Source organism: Trifolium pratense, linkage group LG7, assembly GCF_020283565.1.
Source record: "Trifolium pratense cultivar HEN17-A07 linkage group LG7, ARS_RC_1.1, whole genome shotgun sequence".
Lineage (NCBI taxonomy): Eukaryota > Viridiplantae > Streptophyta > Magnoliopsida > Fabales > Fabaceae > Trifolium > Trifolium pratense.
This window is the reverse complement of record NC_060065.1, coordinates 26,499,463-26,511,880: the sequence shown is the minus strand read 5'-3', so window position 1 is coordinate 26,511,880 and position 12,418 is coordinate 26,499,463. Positions and strand designations below refer to the sequence as shown.

The 12,418-nt window shown below is 36.3% G+C and overlaps 1 pseudogene; it reads left to right on the top strand.

Annotated features, from left to right (window-relative positions):
• LOC123896149 overlaps positions 1-12,418 on the top strand; it is a 99,520-nt pseudogene that overhangs the window by 46,305 nt on the left and 40,797 nt on the right.

Genomic DNA, 12,418 nt, shown 5'->3' with positions numbered 1-12,418 from the left:
TAACCTCTTACACTTTAATAGCCAAATAAAATTTTTCATTCAGAGATTGAAAACATGTTCAGATGTTTCTTTATAAAATCAAATCTTTCAACAGGTAAGGCTTTAGTAAATATGTCAGCCCATTGATTTTCAGTATCAACAAACTTAATATCTATAATGCCTCTCTGAACATAATCTCTGATAAATTGGTGTTTGATTTCAATATGTTTGGCTCTAGAGTGTAGGATAGGATTTTTAGATAAATGAATGGCTGCAGTATTATCACAATATAAAGGAATATTGTGACTGCTTACCTGATAATCTTCTAACTGATATTTTAACCAGAGTAGTTGTGTGCAACACTTAGCTGCTGAAATGTATTCTGCTTCTGCTGTAGACAAAGCTATAGTAGTTTGTCTCTTACTAGCCCAGGAGATAAGGTTTTCACCAACAAATTGACAATTGCCACTTGTGGATTTTCTTTCAATTTTATCTCCAGCATAGTCAGCATCACAGAATCCATTTAGCACATAATCATTGGATTTCTTATAGAGAAGTCCAAGATTAGTTGTTCCTTTCAGATACCTAAAGATTCTCTTTACAGCAGTAAGATGAGATTCTCTAGGATCTGACTGGAATCTTGCACATAAGCAAACACTGAATAAAATATCTGGTCTAGAGGCTGTCAGATAGAGTAAGGAACCAATCATACCTCTGTAGACCTTTTGGTCTACTTTTCCTTCATCTTCTGACTTGCTCATGTTGGTAGTTGAATGCATAGGAGTGTTCATTATTTTGCAATCATCTAGGTTGAACTTCTTCAGAAGTTCCTTGGTATATTTTGATTGATGAACATAAGTTCCTTCCTTCTTCTGATTGATTTGAATTCCAAGAAAGAACTTCAATTCTCCCATCATGCTCATTTCGAATTCATCCTGCATTATCTTAGAAAAATTCTTGCACAAGGAAGCATTAGTTGAACCAAAAATAATATCATCAACATAAATTTAAATGATTAAAATGTCTTCTTTGGTTGTTTTTCTAAAGAGTGTGCAGTCAACCTTCCCTTTCTCAAAACCCTTTTCAAGAAGGAAATTACTGAGTCTATCATACCAAGCTCTTGGAGCTTGTTTCAGACCATACAATGATTTCTTCAATTTGAAAACATGTTCTGGGTTTGAGACATCTTCAAAACCAGGAGGTTGCTTAACATACACTTCTTCAGAAATAAAACCATTTAAGAAAGCACTTTTAACATCCATCTGATACAAGGTTATTCCATGATTAACAGCATAAGATAGAAGTAACCTGATTGCTTCAAGTCTAGCAACTGGTGCAAAGGTTTCAGTATAGTCAATCCCCTCTTGCTGACTATAACCTTGTGCAACCAATCTAGCCTTATTTCTTACCACTTCACCTTGTTCATTCAGCTTGTTTCTGAATACCCATTTTGTTCCAATAATGTTCTTGTGTGAAGGTTTGGGCACTAGAGTCCATACATCATTCCTTTGAAATTGATTTAGCTCTTCTTGCATTGCTACAATCCAAGCATCATCTTTCAGAGCTTCATCAATCTTTGAAGGTTCCATCATTGAGATAAGACCAACTAAAGATTCCTCATTTCTCAGTTGAGATCTTGTCTTCCTTGGACTATCCTTGTTGCCTAAGATCAGTTCCTCTGGATGTGATGATTTGTATTTGAAAGTGTTTCTAGGGGGTTCATCATCTTCAGACTCATCAACAGCAGGTTCAGCAGTTGCTTCAGTTATTTGTTGTTCAGAGTCTGTAGGAACTGTCATGTTCAGAGGTTCTTCAGAGAATGGATGTTCTGAGTAGTTTGGAATATCTGAATATTGATCCTCTGATACCTGAAATCTAGACAAACCTTCCACAAGCTCTGACACTTGGTCAGGCTCTTTGTCATCAAACTTGACATGCATAGTTTCTTCCACAGTGTGTGTTTCAGAAATATACAGTCTGTATGCTTTTGAGCGTTCAGAGTATCCTATAAAGATACCCTTATAACCTCTAGCATCAAATTTCTTTAGATGGACTTTGTTGTTTAAGATATAACAAGTACATCCAAACTGATGAAAATAAGAAATGTCAGGCTTTCTTCCCTTGAACAATTCATAAGCAGTTTTGTTCAATTTAGATCTGATATAGATTCTAGTTTGAACATAACATGCTGTGTTTACAGCTTCTGCCCATAAAAATTTTGCTACATTAGTTTCATGCATCATGGTTCTGGCCATTTCTTGCAGAGTTCTATTCTTCCTTTCTACAACCCCATTTTGTTGAGGAGTTCTAGGAGAAGAGAATTCATGCAAGATGCCATATTTTTCACAAAAGTTTTCAAAAGGTTCATTTTCAAATTCTCCACCATGATCACTTCTTACTTTTAAAATAGTGTAGCCTTTTTCATTTTGAATTTGTTTGCAGAAAACACTAAACTCATCATATGCTTCATCTTTTGTTCTTAAGAATTTTACCCAAGTCCATCTACTGTAGTCATCAACAATCACTAATCCATACTTCTTTCCATTGATAGAGGCAGTGTTAACTGGCCCAAACAGATCAATGTGAAGAAGTTCCAATGGTCTCGAGGTAGAAACAATGTTCTTAGGTTTAAAAGATGATTTTGTAATTTTTCCTTTTTGACAAGAACCACACAGTGTGTTTGAGTGATATTTGATTTTTGGTAAACCTCTGACAAGGTCAAGCTTGCTAAGCTTAGAGATTAACCTCCAGTTAGCATGGCCTAACCTCTTATGCCAGATCCATTTTTCTTCACTCAAGGTCAAAAGACACATCACTTTTTGTTCATTCAAATCAGAAAGATTAATTTTATAAACATTGTTCTTTCTCAGACCTTTGAATACCATGGAGTTATCAGATTGTTTAGATACAGTACATGATTCCTTATTAAAGACAACTACATAACCATTGTCGCAAAATTGACTTATGCTCAATAAGTTATGTTTGAGTCCATCTACTAACCAAACATCATTAATAGATAGGGAAGAATTACCTACTGTACCTGTACCTATTATCTTTCCTTTTTGATTACCTCCAAAGCCAACAGATCCTCCTTCTTTCATAGTCAGCTTAGAATATAGTTGTTTGTTACCAGTCATATGCCTTGAACATCCACTATCCAGATACCATGAGTGATTCATGATACTTCTTTGAGTGGCAGGCTGTATGAGAAACAACTTTAATCATTGCGGTAGAACTCTTCATCACAGTTAATGATAAAGTCATCCCAGTATTCTTCCTCTTCATTTCTCAAGTTCTGATTGTTAACTTGAGAACTTGTCAGCCATTTGTCTAGGACATAAGCCCTTCTTCCTTTGCATAGGACTTGTTTCCATGCTCTAGGTAAGACATATCCTTTCCTAGTTGGTAAATCTGAATGGTACATTATTTCAGCTTTTGGTACCCATCTTCTGGGTCCACGCTTGTTAGTCCACAAATGCTTACTATGTTGTTTAGTGTTAGAGAAAGATCTTGGTTTGGAATAATAACCTTTTTGAAACCTTTTCTTTGTTTGAAATATGTTATTATTCCAGGATTTGGATTGTTTATGATTCCAGGGTTTGTATTTATCACCAATCCCATGTTCTGATTGATTATATCTACTGACTCTAGAATCATAAATAATCTGAGTCCTGTACTGCATCTGAGGTTTGGAGTTTGAATTTTTTCTTTTAAAAACTTCTGATCTTTTAGATTGACTAGCTTCAGGTACTGAAGTTCCTTTGGATCCAGAATTTGAAGTCTCAGATTTTGAAGCTTTCAGAACATCTGAACTAATGTTCTCAGGTTTTGAACAACTTCTATCTTCTGAACTTTTCTTTCCAGATCCTGAGGAACTTGGTTCCTCTGAGCTGTCAGCTTCTAAATCACCCAGATCATCATTCTCATTTTCAACAGTACCAGGATTCTTTCCCTCTTCACTTGGTGGAACAACATAATAAACCCAAGATTTTCCAACCTTTTTGGCAAAGGTCTTCAGCTTTGAATATGTTCTACCATATTCATAGCCAAGTCCTTCTCCTCTATGTCTCAAAACATTATAAATTCTATTAGCAGCTTTGCTCTTCCCAAGGTTGAGATGCACAAATTGTTGAAGAGCTATTTCCTGCTCATCAATAGGTTTGTGACAAACAGCACAACCCTTTTCAAAGTCATTCACTCTATTCAGAGTTTCTTGATATAGACCTTGAAAATGTTCTGCTTGTTCAGTCAGAGTGTTAAGTTTTTCTTGTAAAACTTTTTGTTTACTTAACACTCTGAGATGTTTCTCAATGACCTTGTTAAGTGCAATTATAAGTTGAGATTTAGAATAGTCAGAAAATACCTCATCTGTCACTTCTGAATCTGATTCTGATTCATCCTCTGAGTCTGCATCTGAGTCAGTTGAAGCCATCAGGGCTAGATTTGCCTCTTCCTCTTCCTCAACTTCTTCCTCAGATGATAGCTCTTCAAAAGTAGCCATCAGACTCTTTTTCAATTTGCTCTTAAATTGTTGCTTCTTTGAGCTGTATCTTTTGCTTTTGTCTTTAACAGACATTTCTGGACAGTCAGCAATAAAGTGTCATGGCTTCTTACAGTTGAAGCAGTTCTTCTGATCATCCTTTTTGCTGACAAAATTTCTGGAGCTGTTACCTCTGAAATTTCTTTTGTTAAATCTGTTCCATTGCTGAAACTTGGTGAATAAAGCAAACTCATCTTCACCCATTTCCTCCTCTTGACCATCTGCAGAAGATTCCTCTTCAAAGTCAAGAAGCTGAGTCTTAAGAGCTTTAGAAGGAGTCCTAGTTGACTGTAAAGCCACAGACTTGGACTTCTTCTTAGCTTCTGAATCAGCATTCAGAACCATCTCATGGCTTCTGAGATTGCTTATCAGAGCCTCAAGACTCAGAGTCTTGAGATTTTGAGCTTCTTCTATTGCAGTGACCTTAGGTCTCCAAGCAATAGGAAGACTTCTCAGAATCTTCTGAACATGGTCATAGGTGGAATAACTTCTCTTAAGAGCTTTAAGACCAGATACAAGGATTTGAAACCTTGTAAACATAGTCTCAATGTTTTCATCTTGTTGCATAGTGAATAGTTCATATTGCCTTATCAAGAGACTAGCCTTAGCCTCTTGAACCTTTTCATTACCATCATAGGTAGCACACATAGAGTCAAAGATAGATTTAGCAGTAGACTTGTCTTCTATTCTGACATAATCTTCATGTCTAATAGCACCAACAACAATGTCCTTTACTCTATGATGCTTAGTGTAGGTTTTTAAGTTAGCTGGTGTGAGTAACTTTCTATGCTCAATGGACAATCTTCCATGTTCATTTAAGTTTTCAAAAGTTACTCCCAGCTCAACCAAATCCCACAACTCATGATCAATAGCAGTAATATTGCTATACAGTCTTTCCTTCCACCACTCAAATAATGATGCATCACCATTGAATATAGGGGCTTTCCTGTTGCCACTATGTTCATGTGATTCATTACTTAAGTAGTCAAAACCAAAAGCATTTCTAGGACCACCACCAGCACCACTGGCATCACCAACTTCACCAGTTGTTCTAGTGCTACTATCGTCTCCTCCAGACATAGTGTTCTCACAAGATCTTTACTGTCTCACTGTTAAGTGAAAGTAACAGACCAGAGCTCTGATACCAATTGAAGGTGGGAAAACACAAGAAGGGGGGGGGGGTTGAATTGTGTTTTAGTCAAGTTTAAAACTTTTTCAAGTTCTTAACTTAACTTCAACAGCAGCGGATAAATAACACAATAAAACAAGTTAAGAGAGAGAGAGAGATCACACAAGCAATTTATACTGGTTCCTCTCACAAAACGAGAGTACTGCAGTCCCCTTGCACTTCCAAGGGATTTCACTATAATCACACAAGATTACAACTGCTCAAGCACACAAGCAAGAGACTTCGCCACAATGCTCAAGCACACAAGCAAGAGACTTCACAAGTACAAAAGTAATGAATAATAGAATGAATACAACAGCTCTTAATCAGAACCTAGAAGAACAAATACTAAATATTTGAACTAAAAGTGCAACAACACAGTTCAGAGGTTCAGAGCTTTGTATGAGGAATTCAGAGTTTGTTCGTGCGTGATAATAATCCTTGATTTTGTTTACAACTGATTCCTTTAGTATATATATGACTAGAAAAGAGTCGTTGCAAAGATGACCGTTGAAGTAGATAACCTTTTGTCTTCAAGCAGCCTGTCTTGATGCAGTTTGGTTGTATCTAAAACTGAGTAAGAGTTTCAAGTACTTTGACTACTGCAGAGAAGACTTTCCTTATTCAGCTAACACAACTGATGACCCACGTTCTCAAAAGAGAACAGACAAAAAGAGATTAGCTGTTCTGATCAGGCTTGAAAGGTCCTTTTCCTCATTGGTAGAAGAGTTGACTTGCAAAAGAGAATCTTTACAAACTTCAAGAAGATCATCAGAGTTTGATGAAGCTTAGACCTTAAGAAGTTCTGAAGACTTCATCGTCTGAAGATTACAACTTCTGAGTCTCACAATCTTCTGAACGCTTGCAAACTTCTGAACTCCTTATCTTCTGATCTTTAATCAGAGTTTAATTGAGTCTAAGTCCTGCACACTTAAATTAAATCTTTAGTCCTTCCAATTGTTTATTAATACTTTGTTATCATCAAAACCTTAATAGATTTAGGGGCAAACATTTTTAAATCAATTTTGTTCCAACATCTTCTTCTGTTCAAAATGAATTTGTTGTTGAGGAACTCACTACTGAAATCTTTTAACTTTTGCTGACATCGCAGCTTGAGACACTTCTAAAGTTTTTCCCGGTTCTGGCATATCGGAACCTAACATTGCAATGTTTAACAGAGGTATGTTCCATCCGTTAAGTTCTATGTTATGTTTCCAGGTGTTATACGTTCAATTTTGGAGTTTTTATGATGTGCAGTATGTCAAGATGTATGACATATTCGTGGGTCAATTGCAGGTTGGTCTCATTTTTGTAACATGTACTGCATTCTTATTCATTTGATTCTATACTTTGAGAATTCTGGCTGACTTTGTGATAATGTAATGTTTAATGTAGAGCATACTCCCGCCTACCACAAATGGCTCTACTGAAGAACAAGTTGGTGTTTTTATTTTATTTTTATATTGAAACAATATCTTAGTTTGCTTAGTTAATTGTTAGGTGTTTGTCTAACCTGGCACTGTTCTTCACCTCATTTTATAAGGTCAGTTTTTTTTTTTGTCTATATTGAATTTTTTTATTTTGTGAATATATATTATCATCAAACAACATGATTGAACTGTGTAAGAATGTGACATTGATAAGGCTGGTTCCTTAAAGCTGCATTGTTGACTATATTGTACCTGGGACTCATTCAAGAATAAATCCTGCTTTTTTGGGTTTGCTTGTTGGGTGTTTTGCTCTCTGGTATCATTATTCTGACAGCCTTTTATTTATGCAGGTTCACATCCGCATCTTGGAATCCACTCAAAAGAGAGTATATGAAATTTGCTATTGGGCCTTGAATATCTTATCGGCATTTCATATGTAGACGATACCGAGGTCTTTTAAGGTATGTGCATACTTCATTTGTGTACTAACGTCTCTTGTTCCAAATACACAAATTTTTATACTATAAACAAACGCTCCTTGTATTTCCTTTGTTGTATTACCGATGCAATTTACACACTAAGTAGCTGAGACCCTATTTACTATGTGAAAAGTGAAAGCATTTTCTAAAATTTGTGTTCACATTAATTTGCTAACATGGAGATAAGAGACTTTTTTTTTTTGGACCGAAGATAAGAGACTCTTGAAGCAAACAAATTGTGTGCATTTTTTGGAACATTGAAAATGCCAAAAAGAATACATTATTTCCAGAAATAAATCAACCCCACTTAACATTTTATCTTCTTTCCATCAGAATGGTTCACTTCAAGAGTCCCACATCTTATTAGCAAGTTGAAATGAACACATATTTTGAAAATGCAAATAGAAAATGTTTTCATAAAGTCAACGGTAACGGTGCCTTAACTTTTCTGTTTTAAACAAAATATTTTCATTGTTTTCATGATAATGATATCAATACAGTATAGCATATTTAAGCATGTAGGTACTCTTCTGTTATATTTTTTCTTAAGCACAAAAATAATTTGGCAACATATAAATCGTTACTCTATTAAAACATAAATTAAGACGATACTAACTTCTTTCCTTTCTTTTTATTATTCTATTGGTGAAAAAACCTTACTTTGTTGTATGATCGAGTCCTAAAATACCCCGATCGTGTCAGAAATTTTTATTTCAGCTTTATCTTTGTCCTGCGAGCAGTAACCAAAGTGAGTATAATTTGCCCTGATTTTTTTTTTTTTTGGTGATAATAATTTGCCCTGGTTTTAATTGATTGATCTTGATATACACTTTTCTTCTTTTAGAACTTTCAGTTAAGAAGTACTCCCTCCGGTCCTTTTTATAAGAAACACTTTGGAATTTTTATTTGGTCCTTTTTATAAGAAACACTTTGACACAATTCCATTTGTACCCTTATTAAATACAATCAAATAATTCATTATAATGCTAGTGCATTAATTAGAGAGACCTATTTCCCATGCTAGTCAAAGGTTAGTTTTGGAATATAACATAAAATGTTAGAATCATTAATGAGAAAATTTACCTTCCTTGGTCTGTGTGATTTTGTCAAAGTGTTTCTTATAATAAGGACCGGAGGGAGTATTCATGATGCAATCTATGTTTCACTTTAGGCTGCTGGTTATCTCGAGCAGGCTGAGTACAATACGGGTAATCCTAATGAGGACCTTAAAAAAGAAACCTTCATAAAACAGCTGCTTTACAACCCCAAGCTTCAAGCTGCATGTCCTCTTCCATTTGATGAAGCTAAGATGTGGAAAGGCCAAAGTGGACCTGAGCTCAAACAAAAAATTCAACATCAATTTAGAAACATCATGTATTAACTAAAAATTCATGGAAGACGTAGAGCCTTAACTAAATAGTGTCATTTATTTACTCGCATAGCTTATTGTGGCTTAGTCTCTTATGGACGTGCTTTATGATGCTAATGAAGTTGTAGGAAGGAAAATAGTTTAACAGTTTTGTGTTATGAACCGGACTTTTTAAGTGCTTATCTGAAGACATTTATTTTTATACTATAAACAAACACTCCTTGTATCTGCTTTGTTGTATTACCGATGCAATTTACACACTAATATTCATTTGACTCGTTGGTAATGGAATGATTTTTGCGGCATGCAGTGCATTGATGGATTGTGTAGGTTGGGATAAGTGTTGATTATGGGGAAAGCTTCGGGTTCTTGGTCTCGGAACTGCATTGAAGATTCTCTTTTCTGATGATGGTCAAGAAAATCTGGTTCAAACAGTAAGTAAATTTGTTAAGAGTGTTGGTTTTTTTCCTCTTTTCGGTTGCTTCTTTTATTCATATGCCACCTTAAATCAAATTGCTGCTGCATTGTCTTTTAAATTTGTTCTACTGCCATTCCAATACTGAAATAAAATACTCATAATTTCATAATTCCACTCACCTATCCTGCTTGAAATCTGGCACGCAGTGAACACAATGCTGCACAAGATGCTATAGCACACGTTGCAGCAAGACAGTCGCAGAACACAGTAAATAAATAAATAAATTGCAGAACAATAAATAAGACAGGAAATTGTTAACCCAGTTCAGTGCAACGTCACCTACTCTGGGGGATACCAATCCAGGAATGAATCCACTATAATAGCTCTAGTTCAAAGCCCTCGACCAACACCCGGTACTTGACTTATCACCTAGACACTACCAATGCAATCCTATCTAAGAACCTCTTAGATAATGAGACCCCGTCCCAAATTCCCTCTAACAACACGTACTATGTTGCTGTCAATAATATCAATAAGGATGGAGACACTCTCCTAGAAACTAGACCACACTCTTGCTTAAAAGCTTATGAGTGAATCACACAAACCAACTCCGTGCTTAAAAGCTTAGGAGCAGCTTACAATAAACAACACAAACACAGTCCTAAACTTGCATCAAAACGATACAAGAAAGGCTCACAAAAGACACACACACTAAACCTTAAAACGCACGCTTTATGAAATACAAGGTTTAGAAATCGCAAGTTCAATAGCCTTGAGGCTTCACATATTTATAGTCTTCAGTTGTCTTGATGTCCAAGTTAGGTCTTCAGGCTTGTACAGCTGTGAAAATTGCGGCTAACCCTATATTATTTTCAGAAATATAATTCCTGTTGTTCCAAACAAAAAAAACGCAAAAATATAATATAATTATATTTTTGTTTTAAATAACTTTCCTTTGACCGACTTCAATAAAACTTGCTGAGTAAGTCTCGTCTTGCCTAAACGCACGTGCCTGAATATATAATTGAAGCAAATCTTGGCTCAGATTTGAAATAAAAATTCTGCACGAAAAACAGAGCTTCAGGATGCTGTACTATAATGCTACAGCATCTCAGTTCAGCATCTGGCTGGTTGGCTTTTGCAAAATGTAGCCAATCAAAACACCAACAATCTCCCCCTTTGGCAAATTTTGGCTAAAACAACCTTAGGCCAGTGCATAGAGAGATACAGTCTAAACTTTCCTTCGAGTCAACATAAGCACACAACTAGGAAAGAAAGTAGAACGATGCTAAGCTATTTAAACTTTCCTTCGAGTCAACATACGCACACAACTAGGAAAGAGAGTAAATAAATTCATCAGATGAATAGATAGCTAGCACGTAAGCATCAGAGGCATGCAACAGCGGAACATAACACATCTTAGCCTCAAAGTACAGACAGAGAGAAATAAACTCTCACATAGTGGATTCAAGATCGGAGAAATAAACTCCTTAAAATTTAAGCAACGCCACAGAGAATAGGAAAAATAAATTCCTATATAAGCATGCATATAAAAAGTAGTAGAAAAATAAATTCTACCTACTCCCCCTCAATATATGCATAAACTTTCACTCCCCCTCAAAACATGCATATCACATAAAACATGCTATACTAGATGCTATAGCATTTTTCATCACATCATGCACATAAACACTTTTACTCCCCCTTTTTAGCCATAAATTCTGACAAATAAAGTCAGTACCATAGAATAGGAGCAAAACAGAGAACCATAGAATACCAAGTAGCACAGAGTCACAGGATGTCAGATCATAGAGGATCACATAGTACAGATTACAGACCATGAGGGCTAAGCCTTAAAAAAAATAACATCCAAAATAGAAAAAATTACAGAAACAGATCAAATTGAGGGACTTTCATCAGAGGCCATCTCCTCTTCTACAGTGTCACCACCTGCAAGATCATCATCATGAGAAGCGCCATGGGAAGGACCAACTCCATCCTCATTTGCCTGTGACTGCTCAAGCTCCAAGGCTTGGATTACACCATCTACCAGCTCCTTCTTCTCACCTAGCATATTACTAACCTCCCTGAGATTAGCAATCATCTGTCTCTTGGTCATACCTACAGCTGGTGTCTTCAAAGATGCTACAGCAATGTCTGCAGCATGTTTTCCTTCCAATAATCTAAAATCCATGGTTAAAGCTGAGGGTCTAGAGACAGGCACATCAGAGTTAGTGCAAATGTCAGGATGTTGTGACAAGATAATGCCACAGATCAGAGTGGGAAAGGCTATTGGCATTTTTACAGCAGTGGAAGAGCCATGGAGAATTGTTGCATTAAAAATATGAGTGCCATAATAAAAAACAGTACCAGTGCCTATGGCATAGATGAACTTGGCCAAACCTGTAGCTACACTGTTGGAGTGTGTAGTGGGGACCCAGTTGGCTGCACCAATTTTGTTCAGCAGAGCATATTTTGTGGTTAATTTAGCAGCAGAAAGTTTGCCAGCCCTTGGCCATGCTCTCACTTTGTCACCAGTGATGGTCCTGCATATCTCATTCATAGATGTCTCTAATTCAGCTGCAGGAGCAGTACTTCTTCCCAGATATTCGTTGATGACAACTGGTGAGAAATCAACACATTTGCCTCTTACATACACTTTTAAGTATTCAGGGCTTAAAGGATCATCACAGTCAGCTGGGATGTTTACCAAGAATTCTCTAGTCAACTTATCGTAGCATTTACCCAACTCAGATACAGTTTTCATCAGCCCTGCCTCCTCTATTAGATTCACAATGTCTTGACATTTCAAGAAGTCTTCATTAAGGTTTCTTTCAATGGCTATTCTTCTTTTCACCACAAATTTCCACCTGTTAACATTCTCAACACAGTGGAAGGAGACATTGTCAATTGGTACAGATGGAACATTAGGAGCCATTCTCTTTCTCTTGGCAGATTTCAGAGGAGATGCTTCAGGAGATGCTCCAGCATCTTGATCTTCCTCATAATCAGAGTCACTAGAAGAGACAGTTTTT